At 44.1% G+C, this 19,226-nt stretch overlaps 1 protein-coding gene across 2 annotated transcripts in view; it reads left to right on the top strand.

Moving 5' to 3' along the window:
* The first annotated feature begins 713 nt into the window (after positions 1-713).
* The window catches only part of ACSL4 (acyl-CoA synthetase long chain family member 4), a 74,389-nt gene continuing 55,876 nt past the window's right edge, over positions 714-19,226 (top strand). Inside the window, exon 1 of one of the 2 annotated variants that reach the window (XM_083159372.1) lies at positions 714-856. The gene's annotated coding sequence lies outside the window, so the exon portion shown is untranslated. The remainder of the gene's footprint in view (positions 857-19,226) is intronic. The other variant, XM_083159373.1, reaches the window with a different exon arrangement.

Here is a 19,226-nt window from a genome sequence, read left to right as displayed (position 1 = left end):
TCTTTTACACAGGGTGTAATACAAAGCATTGCACTTCAATTGCTGTAAGGGTTAATGTGTGCAATGCATGTGTTAGGCATGCTTGTAAGGATATATTGGAATCTAATTGATTCCAATTCCAAATAAGCAGTTTTTTATGAGGATAGGTAATTGAATAAGTGGGTCATGTGATGTATTGCAGAAGATACTTCATAGTGGGTTGTTTGGCGTAAATCCTCCGCTTACGTGCGGTAGCACCGCTTGGCTCCCGTTCGGATGCGGTATTCCCGAGCATACTCTGTAATACTCTGTAATACCGTGCCGAATCGGAGTGTTTCTCCCGCACACGCATGATTTGTATGTCGTCCGTAAACACGCCCTGTTCTTAAAGAGTGAGTCCGTCCGAATGCGGAGGACACGTGGGCGTTTCTACGGACGATGGCCGCATGCGGCAAAACACCGTGGCGTGCGGACCGCTCCGTAAGAATGCGGGAATTTCCGCACAGATCAGAATAAAGGCCCTAGCCCAGAACCCGTAGTCTGCTGTTGCCTGGACAGTCAGTGAGACGGTGGACCGTACTCGTACTACAGCACGTTGCTTACACTCACAGCAGCCACTCACTGACAGCCCAGCTCATGTCTGTGTTAACGGGACCGCGCATGCGCGTGCTAGAATCCCCCCATAGCTGACGATGTCAAGGAAAAGGGCGGTAGAGAGGGGATGACGATGATTGGCCGTCCCCCATCGAATCAGATGACGTGCCGGCGGGTTTCCGGAGCTCGGGTTACTGTCGGTCATTTACCTGAGGAGGAGGCGGCGGCTGAGAAACCGGGAGATCGGCGTGACCACGATACGGAGCTACTGCTTGTGAGATAGGTGAGTAAATAGGGGCTGGCTTTACAGGGCGGTGTGACCCGGGTTGGTGACGGCCATACACTACTCACATGGCGGTGTGAGAAGGGTGTGGGCGGAGGGCAGTTATCCGGTGTATGGCTGATGCCGGGGGTAGGAGGATGCTAATGCAGATGCTGATGGCGGGGTTAGAAGGATACTGATAGGGGTTACTCTGTAGAAGATGCTGGTACTGTAGATACCCACATGATGCTGTTGGGGGGTTGTCCTGGTGGCTGGTGTGAAACTAGGGTGATATTGGTGACAGAGGACTGAGTTGCCTGCTGTGCCATATCTGGGTGATGCCAGGCAACTGCACAGACCTTACAGCAGTGACTGGTACCCACATGTTGCCTGCTGCTTCTCTGTATGGACATTTTGGAGAAATGCTAATAGTAATCGTATAGTACTAGTAGTAATACAAAGCATATCATTAAATAATACACCTTTTATATATTCTACACTTTAGTTATCTGCTACATTATATTTCTGCACACATGATGGTAGTCAAGTTTCCTGGAAGCCCTGTGAGGGGTGAGAAAAAATTACCTAATTAAGTATGATGTAATATCTTAATTGTGTGCACAGCAACAACAGAACCTTGCTGTTTAATACCCTCTATTGTGCCAACATATTATGCAGTGCTGCTGAAGCCTGAGTGCCCTAAGTTCTCAACTCCTTGTACACTATGGGATCTACCCTAAATTCTCAATAAGTGCCGTATATGTACTGCTTGCTAATGTGGATTTAACTAATGATGTGAGTTATTATTACTGGCTAGCATTTCATATTTGGCTGCTGTTCTGGTATTATAAGCAAAAGTTCCTGAATGCAAAACAGAGCGAGTGACTCATTGGGTTTATTCATGGGGTCTGAATACATAATACAGGCTACAAATGAATGGGTTGTACCATTTATCCCTTAAGTCAAGCTCTTCTGATATCCTGGAGGTTGTCACTCATATCACAGATGGTGTGTGTGTGTCAGGTAAATCCCTCCCAGTTGTATTGCTGACCATACAGCCTCCAAAAGGTGATTGCACATTAAATATCAGAGCTGTTGGATTAGCGACAAGATGCCACGTTTAAGTAGCATTAGAATAACTCCATTACATACATCAGTGAGGAGGAACACTGCAACTGTGATGTCATGACCTTACATGGACCGGCCCACACTCACAAAGGGGGTGATTCAGACTTGATTGGTCAGGTCCGGATTCACCTCCCTTTGGACGATGGTGTGGGTTTGCGCACCTGAGCGGACGCCTTTGGCGAGTTATACGCTCACAGGGGCATTCGCAGCATGATAGGCAAGCAGGGGACCACCCAGCGTTTTATGGGCATGCCCGTAGGAACACCGGACGCACCCCTGCAATCGCAGATGTGACCATGCATCCTTGGGGCGGGCAGTTAATGTCACATGACCTCAGCGGTGCCCCCAATTCGTCAGAAAGTGGCCATCTGAAAAGTAACTATAGACTTACTTTACAGAGCAAAGGCTGGAAAAATCATTTGATGGTGTGACACCATCGAATGATTTTTCCACCGTGCGGCCGCATACGAGCGGATTTGTAAATGTACACATCAGCTTGCATGCTAGCGTGGGGATTCGCTTGACTGGGGGGTGCATTCAGCGGGGCACCGTGTACCTACTCGCTAGGCAACGAATATAGGTGTTATAATATGATTGACAGCTTGCGAGCAGGGCCCCCCTACCTGTATGTTGATTTGTTTCTACCCAGTTTGTTTTTGTGTATTTTGGTATTTCCATATCTTGCTGTTTGTTTAACATTAGAATATAAAGTAGACATTTCCTGCTTTTTTCCTTTTGTAATGGAGAAACTGCTTTAAACGGCTGCTACAATTGTGCAATAAAAATTCCCTGTGGGTGTTTTTTGTGCCGACTACATGTGTGGAAAGCCTGTTCCTTGCAGCACTTGTTTATGGAAGTCTTACACAAGTAGACCACGTGGTAATGTGTTCTTGTGTCTGTGGTTTACTAAAGTATGGAATAATCAAACGGGCTTGGTTGTGCATATGTAATTAGTTGAATATACTGTACCACTATAACAAAGTTCTGTTAAGTATTACATATACTGTAAGCTATTGCAGCATTGTTGTGTTGGTAACCAAGGCTATTTTTTATAGCTCTGTGTCACGGTGACCGTTACATGTTCTCATCAATGTTTGGCTTACCAAATTGGTAAATAAATCAAAATAAACAAAGCCGCGTCAGGTTAGTGGTTGTACGAGGCTCTATCATTTGTCACTTTAAATGGGCACACACACACAGCAATAATATAGTGTTCATTCTAGAACACGCCATCTTTGAAAACCCATGTAGTTTCTTTTTCTTGCCTGGGGTGTCTCTGTCTGCTGTGGTGTTTCTAGCACAGGTCTGGTTTGCATATCAGTGCTGATATACAGACCACACTGTGCTAGAAGCATTACAACAGACAGCGACACCCTAGGCAGGGAAGAGGAACTGCATGGGTTTTCAAAGTTGGCGAGTAATAGAATGAACACTATTTTGTTTATATTAGAGATGTGCGGTTTGGATTTGCTCGGATTTCAAAGCGATATTTTATTGGCTATCCACAACATGTGACAGCTGATAGCGAACAAGATTCGGATTTGAAATCTGAGTAAATCTGAACCGCACATCTCTAGTTTATATTACCCATGGCGATGCGCAGCCTGCACACCACCACCATTGTCTGCTCAGATCTTGACTACATGTACTCAGGAACTAGCCAAATTGCTAGTGTTCTAACCAGAGAACACTGGTTAGCACAGATCACCCATACACACATGGCTACGATTACCATCACCTGTGGTGAAGCAAATTTCTTATCAATCAACCTGTTTATAGGTGCCCATACACGCTGCGATGGCAGCGTGCAATGCGGGCATTGCATCACACAGTACAAAAAGTATGTGCTGCACATACTTTTTGTACTGCCCGTACATCGCACGCAAAACACATGCATTGCGATGCGATCCAACCCATAAGGCATCGCAGCATGTATGGGCACCCTAACACAGGTGATGGCAATCCTACATTCAGATGGAATTCCAGAAACCGAGCATGGTGTCTCTCCTGGAATGGGTCATGTTGGGAGGTATGAATATATAATACATATATTAAATATGTATAATTAGATATGATGGAAGAATCTTTGAAAACTTTAAATATATGGCACCAGCCAAAAACCTGACTATATTCTACAGATAACGGGGCTGATGAATGAAGCCTTATGCTGGGTACACACCAGAACTATGCAGATCGAGAGCAGGTCATAAGACGATCGTACGACCCACTCAAGATCTGCGGAGCTCTCGACCCGCTCATGATCTGCATCCGATCCAGGCCCGATTCGACCGTGACCTGTACCCACTAGAATGGTCGTTTACAGATCCTACCTGCTGCAGGTAGGATCTGAGAAATGACCTAACGGCCTGTGGGGCCCAAAACATGCCCATTTTACATAGAAACTGTCAAGATTGAATCTAAATTGGCTCTTTTTGGGCCAAATCTTTTTGCTGAGTAACCTACATTAGTGATAATGTACAGTACCAACTAATCGGTGTAGGGGAGGGGGATACTAGGTTCTAAATAACTGGTAGAGATGTATAGAGAAACACTTTGCAATATTACGGTACCATGGCAACTTTGTAGCCCAGCCCAGTGCTGATCTATACTCTGTGACAGATTGTTAGTTACAGTATTATCCTGTGCACTTATGCAGATTTTCATTGCTGTGTCAGGAACTATGCGATATAATGCATTAGCCGTGGCTTTCCTGCACAACAATCACATTTTCTGGTGAATTTTCTTCTTGCGTCACAAGACTTTGTAAGACTGAGGAAATGAATGAAGCTGTCCAGGCGTGAGCATAGTTAAGGCATCCAGCTGTCAAGGCAAGTCCTAGTACATGCGGCAGGTTTCATGTACTCTCACAGGATAATGGGGCATAGAAAAACGTACGCTTGTTTTGCACATACACAACACCCGCCACAAGGCACTATGGGCTTGATGTAGAGATAGATGCAGATCATGCAGCGCTGTGTGATAATATGCTAATTCCGCAGGAGGCATCTTGTGTTAATAGACTCCTCCCACCAGTTCTCTGAGCCGCTGCTGCGTCTGAGGAATTAGAATCAGATCATCTACATGAACCTCCATCAGCTGAGTAACATGCTACTCAGGATGGCCGGGAAATTTATGCTGATGCTTTAACTCCTCTACCCCATCTTCTACCTGCCTGCAGCACTTTCTACCCGCTGCCTACCTTCACCCCCTTTACTGCCCCTGCATTGCATCTGTTGGCTATAGGAGATCAAGGCAATTATAAGCAGTAGCTGTACTAAAAATATGAGTTTGATTTTCCGCAGTGTATCGCACACGTCTGCTGATCTGATGCTATGTAGGGAGGTATATGGGGAGCTGAAAAGCATGAATTGTGCTGGGACTTTTTAAAGTCTAATCTCCCGTCACAGGGCAGCTTGTGAGGCCAAGAACACTGTACCTTGGCCTGGCCACTCCCAGAAATTGGAGGCAAAGGACCAGCTGCCCCTGTCTCTCCCAATGAACGCCTCTGCCTGTCAATTAGACAGAGGTGTGTGGTATTCTGCGCTGCGATCGCAGGACCTCTTCTGCACATGCGCTGAATGGGTCCTGTGTGTGGGTTGAATTGCTTATGTGATCCAATCTGAATCAGTCCGATAGGGGGGCGGGGCAAGGGAGCAATTGTCTCCGACATCCTGCTAATACAGACAACAACTGACAGTGCTAATGAATCACGGGAGTGGGCATTGTTAACCATATACACATTAGATAAGCACGAAAATTTTGTTAACAATTGTCATTGCGCATATTGTTTATTTTGTTGTCAAATGTGTATGCAGTTTTAGTATGTTCATTGTTCTATTTTCTTGTGGCCAATGTGCCTTGTGCAGAGCGGTGGTAGCCAAACGCGGCCCTCAAGACACCCAAGCAGTCCAGGATTTAGGGATATTCCTGCTTGTGAACAGATGGCATAATCAAACCTATTGAGGAACATATTAATACCCATTTTACACCAGCCCTAATAAGCCGGATTTCTGCATGGGATCATGAAAAAACATGGGTTTGCAGGTGGTGTAAACACGCTAAACCGGGTTGTGAGACCAGAATTTCAACTCAATAAATGTTTCGGGTTGAACAATGGTTCAACCCATATTGGGCTAGCCGCTATAGGGTAAACCGGGTTGATGGGACCCGTTCACTGCAATGAAATAGTTGGCCCTGGGAGATGCTGTCATCTCCCAGCGCTGACTCAGGCCCCGACCTCCAGTGACATCACCTGTCCGACATTATGCCGGGTGGAGATGACAGGTTTAACTGGGTCAAAATCCGTGTTGCACCCGGGTTGAAGATGGGTCTGAAAATCCGAGTGCGACCTGGCTTTTAGGTATAAGAGGGCTATTTGGTCACCTGTGCTCTAAGCATAGATATTCTTAAACCTTGACTGTTTGGGTGCCTTGAGGGCCATGTTTGGGAACCACTGTTGTAGCGTCTCTTGCATCACTGCTATTCCACCCCTTTTAAGCCTATATTTTACACTTACGCCATATTGAATGACCTTCTCAAGGCCAAATTGAGTGACTTTCTCAAGGTCATATTGAGTGACCTTCTCAAGGCTTGAAAACAAGTAAATGACCTTGAACATGGGTTGTGGCTGGTAAATATGGTATCACTTATATTGCAGTAACGAAGTGGGCAAATTCAAAGTGTGGGTGCTTCACGAAAGTGTGTTACTACAGTAACACGTCACATTTTGCGGTCACACTGTTGTGTATGTCTGTCTATATACTGATGAGACAGCAGTTTGCGATTCATAGTCGTATCTAGTTACATATCAAGATCTGTCTGGCAAGCCACCTCCACAAGTGCTTAAGGTTATCATTGCCCGCCTGCAAAAGAAGCATGTGCTAATAGCAGCTGGCATATTACACATTCCTCTATTAGTACAGGGAACATGCCAGGCAGATCGTATTGATCTTTTTAAAGATGACATGTATACAAAGGTGGTTTTATGTGTAATAGTCTATTTATGCATCCAAATAGTCAACTGTATACTGTTGCAAAGCAAATAAATCTACCAGTAGTTCTGCCGATTTCTGTAAACATTACTAATGCTGCGCCCGGCTAATCCGGTAGTGTGAGTAAGCACGGCATGTATCCCTAGACAAAAAGCAGCTGCTTTTGGAATTCTCTACGTACACACTTGACTTTTGCAATGTTCATGTTGTTGTTTTTTTTTTTTGCGTAAATGCACATGCCCACAGTGAAAAATGGATATGAACTGCATTGCTTTTATGCGTTTCTACCCATTGTGTAACTGCATGTAATGTAACTGTATTTAAACGTATACCCAGTTGATTGAATACATAACCCAGGAATGAGAAACCATTGAGGCAATACACTTCCTATAAAAGTCTGGTATAATAATTCCTGGATTCGGCATGAAAAGCCGGCGGTCGGGATCCCGGCATTCAAAATCCTGACGCCGGAATCCCGAACGGCGAAATCCCGACAAGGGGGGGGGGGGGCGTGGATCGCTGCACTCGCCACGCAGCGGGCCCGGTGCCTCGCTACGCTCGGCACGCTAATTTATTCTCCCTCCGAGGGTGTCGTGGACACCCACGTGGGGAGAAAGTGACGGAATTTCGGCGTTCGGGATTCTGAACGCCGGGTTCCCGACCGACGGGATTTAAACTGCATCCCTAATTCCTATTGTCCATCATTTGGTGAAGGTTTTTGTAATTTGTTTACTTGGAATTACCTCTTTTTTGTAATGAGCATGATATTTCTGCAAATTATACCTCGGTGTGGGTCAGTTGGTCACCAGCAAGTTGTTAAACATGCAGGGAGGTCAGCATGCAGGAAGGTTGACTGGGTCATTAGGTCGACAGTGAAAAAGTTGACACAGTCAACATAAACACTAAAACGTACCACAGCGTTCCCTTGCATGGCTCATTGCGCTCGCCATGCTTCGGGAACGGCGTCTCGCTACACTCGGCACACTATTTTATTCTCCCACCATGCCCTAGTGGATGGTAGGGCATGAAATACTGCCTCTTAGCTAAAAAAACAGCAAAAAAACTCCATGTGGACCTAACGACCCATGTCGTCCTAAACGCATGTCGACCTATCTGCATGTCGTCCTAGTGGTGTTGACCTAATGCTTATCGACCTACTTGGTGGTGACCCAATGATCGTATATCATCTCATACCTCGTTGGGCCAGGGGTTCTAAAATTGTGCTGCGGCACCCTAGGGTGCTTGGGAGAACTTGCAGGGGTGCCCTGGCTTGATGGCACCTATGACCATTTCAAATTCTCAATAAGTAACATTTCAGTTAGGGGTGCAGTGAATTTTTATTTTATTTTTTATACTCTAACCTTGGGATCCACTACCTTGGGCTGTATTTAAATGTTTTAGCGCCAGCAGCCACTAGGGGACGTTCCTTAGCGCTAATATATATGTGTGTGTGTGTGTGTGTGTGTGTCTAGTGTCCATTTGTGTGTCTCCGAAACACTGCCTCTACATCGTTCTCACATATGCACAAACACAGAGGCAATCACATGGTACTGTAGTATACTTTCTTTCGAAGCATTTGGTTTAGCAGGCTTACTAGTTTAAATAAAGCTCCATTTAGGCATGAATGGGATCGTGTGCTGAATTCCCCAAACATTCACCCATTGAGCAGCCCATTAGTTTGGTCGATTTTTGTTGCTGTGCAGCTAAACCTGACCATAATGAGCGCTATTGGTTCAAAAAAATGGTCGATTGCATACCTCCCCTCTTACCCCCCTTCATACACACACACAGACACAATCTCCCATTGCTTTAGACTGGGTGGGAGATCAGGCGCGATAAGGCCATATAATGTGGGCATTATTACAAAAATTACTGTGAATGCCTTTATTTGTATTTTGTAAGTAAAATTAAAAATGGAGCACAAACTAAATTCATGGGAAAGTGCATATCTCTTAGTACAACCTTTTTTGTTTCTGTAATCTGACTATAGTGCAGGTTGGTCCATATTGATGGAAGCATCCTTAAAGAAAACTTTGTAGTTGTACAGTATATCACCAGTATGACGGCCATTTTGGATGCAACTCTATTTTATTTATTTATTTTAAATTGGGATGGTAATCATGTGACATCAAACAAGTGAGTTTCGTAACAAAAACAATAGTGTCCTTATTTTATTTTAACATATCTTTATTCATTCTCGAATAGGCCTTTTAGGTGTAGACATTGTTAAATTGAAAGTACGACTAACCACACATTCACGAGACACATGAGTGCTACGATATTAGCTCTATGAAAATGATGCCAGCACAGCAGTTGTTTCATCTCTAGCACTCTTCTGGTAATCCACTTTTTGGTTCATCTGCAACAGATCCATTTTTTTTAAACTTCTGCATGAGTTTGGCAACTACACTGTGAGTAATGGTGGCCTATTTGGGTGACGCTGGTTAAAATAGTTTGCAATAGTAGATCTATAATACATTTATGTGACAAGAGGAGACACTAACGACTGAGCATAACTAATTATTGGGCACCTTGGGCTTTATTCTGGATCATTCGCTCCCCCTGTGTGTTCACATGGGGGAGCGATGTTTTGCCATGTGCAAACGCTTGGTGCGAGCAGGCACAGTTTGCCGCCTCATTCGCACCTACCAGTGCGGGCTTTGGGCTGTGGTGACGGGCTGTGCCCATTGTGAACGCCCAGTGTTTCATGGGTGTTCTCTTGAAAACGCTGGGCGTTCTCATGGAAATTTGGCAGTGATGCAGCTGACATCACTGGATGTCAGCTGCCCGTCCTCTTCCTGTACTGAGAGCACGCAAAGTTAAGACACCAGAGAGTGTCTTCGTTTTGTGTGCTCCTTCCAAATCATTTGATGGTTTGCGACCATCAAATGATTTGTCCCCCGCACCCAAGGCTGCGAATGGATGTTTATACAAAACATCCATTTGTGGCCATGTGGGGGGGGGAGAGATTTAGCGTTAAATCCATACGCAGCGCTGCAAAATTCTCAGCGTTGGGTGTGAACTAGAATAAGGTCCCTTGTCTGTAGCCTCAGTGGCAAGAAGAGTTCAGCTTGCTAATGTTTCATAGCAATTGTATAATGTAATGTCCGCATTGGCTCTGCGGGGAAAACATTTGGCGAAAATGCATACTCCAGCATAGTAAAATCAGTGGGATTAATCCACATTCTTCTCACCTATGGAGCTATTGCTGGTGATGGCATGGTTCACATTTTTGGTAAACCTTTCTAATTTTGTATATTGCAATGCCACACCCATAGTTTTTGATCAATCTTCAATGATGAATCCCTTACTGGTGGGGTCTCAAACTCCCAGACATGCAACAATGCAGGAAGCTAGGTGGACAAGAGACATGGCCAGGAACTGTTTGCCAAATGTAGGGGTACAGGTGTAGTGAGGGGCTGCTCTTGTACACAGGAAGAGCCTGTATCACTTGCTGCCTCTAGTTGTGCAGAGGATTCCCAAAGCATACGTCATTTCAAGGGTCAAGGGAGCATGTGTTGAGCTTCTCAATCAAGTTTCAACATTTATTTATTTATTTATTTATTTGCAGTTTCTTATATAGCGCAGCAGATTCCGTTGCGCTTTACAATAGTAACATTTTGACCCTGGACGGTACTTAACAAGGGGATTGAAGCTGAATCAGTATTGAGTGTGCAGCAAAGGGACCCATCGTATTGCAAGGGAGAGCACTGCCAATATCGCTCATGGAGCCAGTGTATAGACAGGGTAAATTTCCTATACATTTTGTAACCGCTCCTAGATAAAACGTATCAAAATGTATCATGTTCAGGTTACTTTGACATATATTTATTTTAAGCCAAGCAAATTTGCCCTTTATTTTTTTGCCAAATGTAATAACTTTGCAGTTAATTACTGTAAGTTTGTTTCTAGGCATCCCTGTGCTATCCACTTAGTTTGTTCTTGAACATGATGTTCCTGATAAGGTGATTACACTGATGCAGTGTGACTAGCCCCACTCATACTAATAGCATTATTTAACTTGATTGCGAAGAGAATGGATGATATAGATATTGTTGACAATCGGCCAATGTGTACAGTTAATATCATTAATGATATGTGTGTGTGGTGAAGCACCCGCCGCGCCCCCCCCCCCCCCCCCCCCCCCAGTAAAAATCCGCCATCAACAGTAAGCATAATGATTGCAGTGGCTTCCTTTTGAAGCCACTATCTGCTAATCACCTATTATACTGTGATCGGACCATACATCATCCAATGAGAAGCCTTTCTACTAGCGTTGGGCTTCTAGGACTGCATCCAATGCAGTCTGTAGAAGCTGCATAGAAGAGAACGGGGTTGTGGCTTCGCATGCGCAAATACACCCCTGCCAGCTGTAAGGTTCCTCTATATGCTACACAGCATGCAGTTTATAGACGTTAGTGCACATGCGTGCGGCTGCTGTCTGGGATTTTTTTTTTCTCCCTGGCACTTACTGTGATTGGTTGATTTGATTATGCTGCGACGGGCAGTGGATAGAGCAGAAGATGACACAGACAGCCCCCCTCCCCCCAAGGACGTAAGGTAGGAGCCGCCAAAGACCAAACCTCATCAGGTCTCTAAAAGACTAATAAGAACTGTACAATTCCAGCACTTAGGTTTCAGATCATAAACTTAATGTCCTTGCTATCCTGGAACCCTGCTCAATGGGACTGATTCAGACCCAGTCGCTCGTTTATGGAAGGACCGAGTATGTGCGAGAGCCATCCGTGCAATTGCAGCCACAGATGTAAGTTGAGTGATGGGCGTTCAGGGGCGCCACGCTGGCATTTTCTAGGAGTGCCCTGGAAAACACAGGCGTTACCTGGCTGGCCATTACCACCTCCTCCCCATGGCCATTGCAGCGCTGAATAAGACTAGACTGCAACCGTTCAGCCATGCTGGGCTCAGATTAATCACAGCCCAGCTATCAGGTCTGAACCGGGTCCAATAGACAGTAGTACTGACACCCACCAAGCACCATATAGACTGATGGTGAAGTCGCTTGTCAGAACTCTTCTTGAATGAGAAACTATTTTTGGGCCCCTCTTATTGTAATGGGGCCTACACACGTAGGGAATGGGCTATCTTTTAAGCGGTTTGACTAGATCGCTTAGACATTAAGCATACATCTCTGTGTGTGTGTAGGGCCCATAGTGATAGCAATGTGCAGCCCCGCACGTCGATATCGCTGGGAGATGTATAACCAGCCTGCTGGATAAATGTAATCAGATTGCTTAGGAAAGAGACTGCACATCGCTAGTGTTTTGTGAAACAAGTAATAGCGATTCCCTTGCTTAACTGAAATTGCCTATGCTTAATCACTTATCACAATCGCCGACGAACTTTCTGAGTGATCTAAATTCCGGGGAGCTCAAGGGGAATTGCCCATGCTGAAGTGGTAGTGCAAATCGCTATGTGTAGGCCCCATAAGGATATTACAGAATTTAGAGGGTTCTGAGATTGGCATCCTTATTAACCCCTTGACTGGTGGGTTTTACTGGGGCAGAACAAACCTAACAGGGCAGGGGAGGAGCACTGGCGAACGATCGCCGGAGCTGGGGGCTCTAGAGGTGGTGCACACCTGGACATCACAGGCGTGCACCTACTGCATATTAGTGGTATGTCTGGAAATTTTCTGTGACAGCTAAGGGGTTAATCACTGGAAGGGGTTATATAGATTAGACAGAGGGCTGCCGGGAGCAGGGCGAGTGACATGTGACCACTACCTCCATACCGAGGTGGAGTTCTGGACTGCGTATGGTCAGGGGGAGGTGGGCGGATCGCTATAGCAGCCACTATCCTCAGCGACGAGGGAGCGGTGGCGCTGGCAGGCATGTCCAAACTGTGGCCCTCCAGCTGTTGAGCATCTACACATCCCAGCATGCCTTGCCATAGTTTTAGCATTCCCTAATAGCAGAACTGTGGCAAGGCATGATGGGACTTGTAGTTTCACAACAGCTGGACGGCCACAATTTGGACATGCTTGCTTTTAGGTAAAGGAGTCTGAGTGCAGGGGGAGGAATCGGGGATGCGGGAACTTCCTCAGCATCTGGTGTCCCCTGCAGCAGCGAATCATTTGTTCTTCTCATCGCTCCCCTCAGACCGTGGCAGTGCTGGCTCCCCCAAACTACTGCAGACTCTGCTGCACTGTAGATACGCCACTGCAGCCAATTCATTCCATAGATATCCAAGTGGATTGGATGTTTTCTTTACAGTTGCACCTAGAAATACAATTTAAAAGAATGCATTAATGTGTCTAATTCAGGAAATTATACCATTTATGGCACAGGTCTTCAACCTGTGGCCCTCCAGATGTTGTGGAACTACATTTCCCAGCATGCCCTGACAGTTTTGGCATGCTCTTATAGGAAAAAATGTGGCAATGCATGTTGGAACATGTAGTTTCACAACATCTGGAGGGCCATAGGTTGAAGACCTATGATTTATGGGATCTGAAGGGAATAATATCTGTAATTAGAAGATTCGCAGCTACCTCACTGGGGTTTCTGGGAATTTGGTTTCCAAAATATCCACATTACTGGTTTATATATTGATTTGGTTTACCTGCATGGACTTTTTTTCATTCTTGTAAACAAGGGCTAATAAATAAAAGGTAATGTTTTCATAACTGGTATCAATCGGGTTGACAAGTCAGTAGGTTGACACCAACATGTCAACATGGATTTTTAAGGTTTTTTTTTTTCCTTTTTTTTTTTTTTTTTAAACGTTTTAATTCTTCCTTATTACCATACACGTGGACTGTGATTGATAATGGTAAAGTGTGCCAAACTCAGCAAGGCACTGGGCCCGATGCAGGTGTCAACCGAGAAAGTAAAACTCATGTCGACCTTTTGCATGGATCGTCCTTTTCAATGTTCACTTTTTGTCAAGGTCGACCTTGTGCAAATCAATGACTGCTGACCTAGACCCAGTCTGTGAGCTACACCCTTACAAACTTTATTTTTATTTAGCAAATGTTAGTTACCCGCGTTGCACGTCTATACAACACAATATGAGATACTGATATTGTAGTCTATGTATAATAGTAAAACGCAAGCTGCTGCAGGAAAAGCCATTAACACTGAAGCATGCACCCTGTCTGCCAGCTCGGGAGGGTTATTGCAGGCCACTGAACCAGCAGATTATGTATGTTCCACTTGTAACATGCTGTGACTTCATTAAAACACTAAACTGTGTTTATTGTTCATTACACAACTGCTACTACATGCAACACCCAAAATCTGTATATTTCATAGATTAGAAATTGATTTTCTTTTTAAATAGCTGTCATAAATAATAATAAATTATTCACTCAAATGCTGCTGGTTTTATAATCAGTTTTTTTATTTGTATCCACTCCTTTTATCAACGAGGTGTAGCTATTTAAACTCAATTGTGTATGATAAATGGTGCTCCAGTTAGTCCGTTCCTTTTCCGTGTTTGAAAGAGTAATTTTTTTTTCATTTATTTTTTGATGACGCCACAAGGGTGGCACTGTCTATTTGGCTATTCGATTTCAGCTGAAGCGGATGTTGGGTAATTCAACTTATTGGAATGACTCCTGATGCGTCCAGTCAGCCGGTGTGACTTCAGTATGGTCCTCTGATTGTGGCATCTATTATATGGGTACCTCTGGAGCCAAGGAAAGTCTACTATATACTATATCCTCAACCGATCTCCCTCACTAGAGCAGCAGTCTTTCAGGTTATAATAGGTGACTTCAAGCACAAGTCCCATTTTAAATATCAGTACTTATTACAGTAAGTGATATTACCCATCATAATGATGTTAACGAGACAAAGTAATGTGAGAAGAAAGCCTCCCGGTTTCTGGGGGACCCCGCAACCTCACCCCTGCCCGAGCCATTTAAATAACCGGATTGCCCGATCTCTGGTGAGGGGGCGTGGCTAAAGTGACAGAATTCCGTTATTTTAGTCCCGTCCCCTCGACGGCGATCGACAAATCGGGTCATTTTCCATCATGGGGGTGGGAATTAATGACGTCATGCTCAAGTCCCGCCCCCGAACTCCAGCTGAAAGCCTCCTCTCCGGGCTTCTCCCGGAGAGGAGATTTAAAAAGTCGGCAACCCTGTATTAAACTAATGTGACATGTGCAATGACAGTGGGGTGACAAAAAGAAAAGGGCTTGCTCTGTGAGGTTGTTCTTCAGGCAGACAGCAGAGCAGGAAAGTGTGCTTTCCCTTTTTATGCCCAGCTGCATCGCACATGGGCAAATCCCACCAACCCACCCCCCCAGGCTGCTATAACAATAACTGATTTCCCGCAGATGATGATGGAGATGAGCAGGAAGTCGGAGACTATTTCCTTGTACAACCGGTTCGATTTGGTAAAATTTAGCTTATACTGTATAAGCAACATTGAATCGAAATTGAATGGACACCAAACCAGCCACATTCGATCCTGATGCGTGGCATTGAAGTCGAATATAAAAATAGACTGTGCAGGCAATCTAGTGCAGATCTCTACTGTATAGTCCAAATAAAATGCGTTTTGCTTGCCTTTCAGTTTGATCCCAAATCAAATCACGCTGTGTGAACACCCTTTTAAAGCAAATAAAGAGAAAAAAGGTACTTATATGTTAGTTGGGCGCCCACCAATGTTCCCTCTAATTTAACAAAGGCTGTGTGCGGCAAAAGATTTTGCCTGTGCAACTTTGAAAGGAAATTTTTATTTTTGTGCGTCACTTATATATATAACTGGAAAATAACGTTCAGCATTTGTGTTAACTTTACTTCAAAATTATATTAAACATTCAAAACACAGCACACAATGTAGTTATTGGGTGAAACACACATTAATTGAGTCCACAACTGCAAAAAGGACCACTGCTGCTTTGAGCGCTCTGTTGTAATGTCTGTGCACATGCTTGTCGAGTTGTGTGCGCACGCGCGCACGCACGCACAGCTTAGAGGGAACACTAGCGCCCACTATAGTTAGTACGCTCATACCCCACTATCCATGTCGGCATGGAGTTGATTTTATATAGTGTGGTGAGCGCACGAGCCCGAAGCGTGTCGAGCTGACACGTAAAACTAAGCAAATAGCTTAGTGGCGCCCAACTAACATAAGTACCGGAAAAAAAAAGTCCTATGGCATAGGTACCTACTGTTCATTCTGGCTGCCCAATGCAGGTGTGGGTAGTTAGGTTGGTAAAACAGGAGGCGTGGCCTCATCCTGGACAGTGGTATGCTGGCATCGATGCTTGAACATTGCATCATTTTGGTCCTGCCCTCTCTCTTCAATCCACAGATGAATGGCATTAAATAGTGGGGGCGGGACTACAATGATGCCGTTCAGCACGAATCGCTTCATCTGCTTACCCTGACATAAATCTTACCTGGACTGTTGAGCAGGGAGCAGGTTGCAAGAGGGTGGGTTTATTAAGGCTGGCTCCGGTAGACTTGCCTATTCGACTGGGGGGCCAGGAGTGCCACCTCTTTTATGGGAGCCTCAAGGCCAATTCAGGAAAGTAGGTAGGCATTTCCCATGGTTAAGAGGAGTGGAGGGATATGTAAAGAACTGCTTGGTGCAAAATCTGGATAGACTTAAGGCCCATACACACTTGAAGATTTTCATTTCAAAAGACTTTGCCAAAATCTTTGATAGCTATATCTTTCACCAAAGTAGTGCGTACACACTGAGCTATTTTTCCCAAAGAGCAAGAGATTTTCAGGAGGCAAAAGACTTTGCTGAAAATCTTTCATTATAAATGGGCTGGGTTTGAATTCCAAGGGTTCCATATATACACAGTACATTGGTGGCAGTGGGCATATAAATATATAAACATTGGTGGGCAGTGTTGATGCTAATTTATGATTTATGCATTGCTGGCACAGACCAGCAATGTATATGTTACAGCCAACACTGCCCATCAATGTTTATATATTTATATGCCCACTGCCACAAATGTATATTTATTTAAATGCAACCCCCCCCCATGTGCCCCTGGAGTGACTCGGCGGCCGTCACCACATCCCCCTCCAGCCCCTTCCCTCCCTCGGTGAGATGTGGCCGCATAGTTCCCCTGTGGAGCAAAGCGGGTAAGCACCAAAGCGCCCTCCCTCCCCGCCTGGGGCGCCCCGTGCCCTACACTATCCATAGCCGTCCCCAGCAGATAGCGACGCACACAGCTGCCCACCAATGTTTATATTTTATATGCCCACTGCCACCAATGTATTCATTTAAATGCACCAACAATATATTATAATATAAATTAATATATATATATATATATATATATATATATATATATATATATATATATATATATATATATATATATATATATATTATAAATATATATTATATATATTATATATATTTTTTTTATATATATATATATATATATATATATATATATATATATATATATATATATATATATATATATATATATATATATATATATATATATATATATATATATATATTGTTGCATTTAATGAATACATTGGTGGCAGTGGGCAGAATAATATAACCATTGGTGCCCAGCAGGTGTTAGCAGTGAGCAGTGCTGTCTGCTCCGTGTGTTTAGGCTGGGGGCGGGGCTAGCCTGGCCGGGGAGCAGGTCTCTGCAGCAGCAGCAGCAGCATCCAGGCGGCCAGCCAGACGGAGCACAGGGGTGAGTATGACGGGCGAGGGGGCGGTCCGCCGGGCTGAAAGTGGTTAATCTTTCAGCCCGGCAGGCGTACACACATGGCGATGATGGATGAAAAACCATCCATCATCGCCACATCTGCTTGTAAAACCAGCAGATGAACCACTTTCCTAGCGATGATGCGGGAGCGTGCATCATCGCTAGTCTGCAATCTCCGGGGCATACACACTGGGCGATTTTCGGCCGAAAATCGCTCCAAACGGCTGTTTTGACCGATTTTCAGCTGAAAATCGTCAAGTGTGTATGGGCCTTTAGGTTTATTTGTGCTGCATATGTGGATGTCACTCTAAAAATGCATCACATTAGAATAAATGCTTGGAAACCAATGGTATAAACTGCATTAGTTTGTAGTTGTGTTGGCAGCATAACATACATTTATTTAGAAAAGTAATGCTCACTGCTCTTAATCACATGTATCATTAACATACACCCCTTCCTGTCCAGGACGGTATTTCCCATTCCATTGGCTATATGGCCTTCCCAAACATTTTTAAGAGCGCATTAATAATAGGAGCACAGCTAATAATTTAATTCCGTAAAGCATATTAGTGATCTCTTCTTCCAAGCAACCTGATTATTTTCAAAAGGGATCTACTTATCTAGCTTACTCCATTCTCTTTGCCGTATTTAAACTGGATACACACTATAAGATTATCTTTCCAATCTGACTGGTTGGAATGAAATCTGGTCATTTCTGTTAACAAATGACAATTAACCATTTGTTTCCAAACATGGAAAACAGACAAAAAAGGTCATTCAGACAATTTTTTTTTGTTCATTTTCTACCTTTTTGGAAGGAAATGGTTGACTGTACTTTGTTCCCAGACATTACCAGATTTTCATTCCAACCAGTCATTGGTAAGGCAATATTATAATGTGTATCCAGCTTTAGACATTTTATCACTAGGCCATAAAAGTCCTTTACTAATGTTGCAAGTTATTTGCAAAAGGAAATAATCTTTTGTATTGTTTTCAATGTGGCCATGACCTGTAGCCTAATTTTACTTCTAATGCCCTTTGGCATACATATAATTAACAACTGCGAGTCTTGATTGCCTAATTGCTGACTAAGATATCGGATGTTTAAGGAAGAATATAGAAAAATAAAAAGTGCTAACTGGATTGATTTGTCTGAACTGTAATCATTGACTTGTGAGAGCTAGGTAAATAGTCATAGTCCTCCTCAAACACCACCTAACGCTTTCCAAATGATGCAGTGTGTAAAAGGCCACAGCGCCACTTGTCACCAACATCATTCATGTTCTCTACATAATATATGCAAGACCTATATTGGTTTCATATGTCCATCTTGTGGCAGGATGTTGTGATATGTTCCTTTCCTCAGCATTTTGTCAGCAGTTTCCGTCACCCAAATGCCCCAAGATCAGTTACCTGCATCATTGATTACGTTGCCGTTTACACAATCTGGTGCATACCTCTTCCTGAGCTATGGGACCGTACAGTCTACAACCAGCTATACGCGTGTTGGCATTTGTACAACACAGTATGTATCAGCGATGCAGCTATTTCAACAGCTCACAAGATTTTCATAAATACGCTTTTACCTAATGTCTCTG

The sequence above is a fragment of the Crinia signifera genome, chromosome 9 (genome assembly GCF_055691185.1).
Source record: "Crinia signifera chromosome 9, ASM5569118v1, whole genome shotgun sequence".
In the NCBI taxonomy this organism is placed as follows: domain Eukaryota; kingdom Metazoa; phylum Chordata; class Amphibia; order Anura; family Myobatrachidae; genus Crinia; species Crinia signifera.
Note: the sequence above shows the minus strand (reverse complement) of the source record. Positions and strands in the feature narration are given on the sequence as shown.